Below are 4,109 nucleotides of genomic sequence, written 5' to 3' on the forward strand. Positions count from 1 at the left end.
TTTTTATATTAAATGAGTTGAAAAGAGGTAATTTAAATATATTCAATGCATTCAATCCTCTCTCATTAAATCCAACATTTAAGTTATTAACTTGCATTCATGTTCAATAAATCATATATTTAAGTCATTTTTATTTCTTCTCATCATTAAGTTCTATTAATTAAATCTATACTTAATAAATTAATAATTCTAATAACATAAAAGCTTATACCTTTGAAATCTACCTAGCAAAAATAGCGTTTTCATCTAAGTGGTGGTAAGAAATTAAATCATTTTGGGTCAAATGGGTTAATCCATGCTGCCACGGTTAAATAATAAAATTAAAAAAATAGATAAAATGAAGAAAATAGAAATTAAAAAAATTGTGAAAATTTTTAACATGTATATTAAACAATAATAAGTATATTAAATAAGAAATGTTTTTATTAATGATGAAAATGGAATGTAAAATTTAAAACCAATTGGAAATAAAAATATTTACCTATTCTCTCTCATTAAATCCTATATTTAAAATATTTTTTTCTCATCATTAAATTCTTATAATCAAATCCACAATATTAATTTTAATATTATAAAAATAAATATTTTGAAAAGTAATTTGAAAACAAAACCATTTTCTTCCCTCCCGGTGGTGGGCAAGCAATTTGACCATTTGGGGTCAAATGGATTAATAAATAATGTCATAATTAAATAATAAAAAATTAAAATAAATAACTATGAAATGTAAGAAGTATTTTTATTAATGATAAAAATGGAAAGTCAAATTCAAAACCTACCTAGAAATTAAATGATGCCATAGTCAAATAAAAAAAAATTTAATAATAGAAAATACAAAGAATCACAAAAATAAAAAAAAGGTAAATTACAATGACCCCCCTGTACTATGGGGTCTATGACAAAGACACCCTTGTACTTTGTTTTGCAACAAAGACCCCCCATACCATGACCATGAGACAAAGGCCCCCCTTGACCGTTAAGTCAGATGACAAAATGTGTTAAATTACCAAAATACCCTACTAAACTTTTTCTATTTTCTTTTTTTGCTCTTTTTCTCTTAAAACCTATTTAACCTATGGTTTTTCCTTTCTTATCTTCTTTTCCCCTCCCTCATAGTCCTCTCTCATTTTTTCTCTCTCCCAACTCTCCGAAATGAAAGGACTACGGAATTGATCTCCACTATCTTCAACTCTTCTCTTTTACTGAGCAAGACAATATCCAATAAAACATTCACTGTTATTTCTCTCTGCATTTTCAGGGTTAGAAAAACCAACTATGAACTTGTGTTAATATGGCATCCGCTCTTTCTACCCAGGTTTGCATTACCGGCCGGTTGGCTTCCTTTCCTCTCATTTGATCTGCACCTCAATAGTTGTTGTGTATGATCTCTCATCGAAATTAAGATTTCTGTGAATTCATTAAGGTTGTTGATGCTCCTTCTGTAATGAAAAATATAACCAATCTGCTTCCCGACAGACATTTTTTTTTGAATCATTCCGAAAACTCATTATAAATAGATCAAAGATAATAGGGTAATTCACGATATAAACAAATTCAGAAGTACAATGCAGAAGAAAGAGAGGTTTTGGAATTTTGTAATCTATAGTGCGATTGGTGTCCTTTCTGCAATCATGAAGAGGGAGCACGAGGCAACCTTTTAGCAATTTCTTCAAATAGCTGATTAATATTATATGTTGTCTTTGCAGATGTCTCAATAAAGAACATCTCATTCTTCTCCGCATGGTTCATACCATCTTCGATAGATACTTCTTGTTTTTGTTGGAGGTCAGCTTTGTTCCCTACCAGAGCCAAGACAATATCAGGGCTCCCATGTTTTTGTGGCTCCTTAACCCAGTACCGAGCTTTGTTGAATGAGTGTGGATTTGTTATGTCATACACAACTACTGCAATTACAGCTCCTCGGTAGTAAAGGGGGGTCAGTGCAACATATCTCTCTTGCCCTGCAATGTCCCGTATTTCAAACTTGACTGTTGTAGATTCTTGCAATGCTACTGTCTCTAATAAAAATGAAGCTGCAATAGTCACTTTGGATGATGGATCAAATTGTCCACGAACAAAACGAAGAACAATACAGCTTTTGCCAACACCAGAGTCCCCTAAAAGCACCAGCTTCACTCACAAATTTTTTGAGTCACTTGCTACAACATTCTCAAAACTGAAACCATCCAACTGTCCAGAAGATGTGCTCTCTGGAAGGGAGGAGGAGCAACCCATGGCGCGGTGAGACCTGCCTGGTTCTTCTAGGGATACCGACAGACATTAGTATGCACTTTACCACTTCTGTAAGGGGAGTTACCAAGATTTCCAACAAACTCATTTTGGGTTTTGGATTTGGAATAGTAGAAACAATATAATTTCAAAAAAAAAAGCAAGAATACAAAGAGTTGATTTTTTTTGTTGCCCTTTCATGAACCAAATAACAACAAAAATTTATCTCAAACTAAAGCAATAGAGCATGTCTACGTATCGGGAATGATGGTGACAAGGTACTTATCTTAACGAATTCGCTCTCCATTTGTAGAATGATGCATTTATCGATAAAAGGTAATGCTCTCTAATTCGACCAAAACTGTTGATGTTTTGCGCTGCTACTCGTTTGTCGTCTTAAATTCAACAATGGGTGTGTTAAAGCTTTGAAGTTTGAAGGATGGATGTGTTAACCCATCAACGGCCACCAACTTTGCTACAGTCGTACCATACGTTTCTCTGATGCTGCTTAAGCTCTCCCCTGCGTGCACTAAATACGACAAATAAATTGTCATAATGCCATTACTAGTGTTATTGAAGCATGTGCACGACAACAGAATTACAAGGCTCTAACCACTCCATAGTCGTCCCTGGCCATCAACCCCATTAACACTCCTTATCTGCTCTGCACTGGCCAGCCCACCATAACCATTCGATATAGACTCGATTGTGTTTGCAGCTCGAATCGTATAAAGTCAGGGGAGAGAGAGGAGAGAGAGGGAGAGAGAAATGTGAAGGAACGGAAGGATAGTATCACAAGGTTAGGGAAGACGAACAATGTTTTTCTCGTCTAGTTGTTACAAGGGTAGTATGGGGATTAAAAAATATTGTAATGGCTTTTTTGGATGAAAGGCTAACGGAAGGGGGTCTTTGTCTCACGGTCATAGTACAGGGGGGGTCTTTGTCGCAAAACAAAGTACAAGGGGGACTTTGTCACAGACCCCCATAGTATAGAGGGGTCTTTGTAATGTACCCAAAAAAAAAAAGATAAGAGAAAATTTTGGGTACATATCTAATGTTATATATTTATAAAAAATAAAATATTGGGTACATCTCTAATATTGTACATTCATTATATTCATTATATTGAACAAAATTAAGTTTTATACATAAGAAATAATTTTATCAATGATGGAAATGTAATACAAAATTTAATGTCAACCTAGAAATCGAACAATTTTTTTTTTTAGGTGGTGGGTTAGTGGTTTGAGTAAAATGGTACTATAGACAAACAAAAATTAAGTGTGATAAATAAAAAATATTTTATATAATTTAAAGGGAAAATTATAGTCAAAGTCGATTGTACATTTAAAATTAGGTTGTAGGTTGGTCCAGAAACCAACCAAACTCTGAAAACCGGCTCTACATTTCAAATTATAAAAACCTCTGCCATGTCATCAGAGGCTTATGTGGCTGTTGCCAACATGGGACTCTTATTCCATGTTGGACACAGTAGAAAACCTATATCGAAAATAGGTTCTGAGTTCCTCTCCCACTCCCTCTGTCTCTCAATCTCCCTCTCTTGTCTCCCACTCTCACAATCATCTCTCGATCTCCTACTCTCTATGCTTCGATCTGTAGCCAAGTCAAAACCTCTCTTTCTTTATTGTTCTCCCTCAATCTTTCTCATTCTTCTTCCTCACTCTCCCTCTCGGTCAAAATCTCCTTCTCCCTCAATCTTTATCATTCTCTAATTGGTGTAAATTTCATAGCCAAGAGTTTCTTGTGAATTTTATCAAATTGGTGTAATAATTTTTGAACCATACCAAGTTCGTCTCATGTTCTTTTATATGATCTAATTAATACCATATAAGTGTAAGAAAATAAGAAAATAAAAAAACAAG

General features: G+C 34.1%; 1 pseudogene; it reads right to left on the bottom strand.

The window, feature by feature from the left end:
- Window positions 1–1,608: 1,608 nt before the first annotated feature.
- On the bottom strand, window positions 1,609–2,253 carry LOC104586988 (ras-related protein RABF1 pseudogene; annotated as a pseudogene).
- Window positions 2,254–4,109: the final 1,856 nt, after the last annotated feature.

The sequence above is a fragment of the Nelumbo nucifera genome, chromosome 1, assembly GCF_055504915.1.
Source record: "Nelumbo nucifera cultivar China Antique chromosome 1, China Antique-T2T, whole genome shotgun sequence".
NCBI classification, from domain to species: Eukaryota; Viridiplantae; Streptophyta; class Magnoliopsida; order Proteales; family Nelumbonaceae; genus Nelumbo; species Nelumbo nucifera.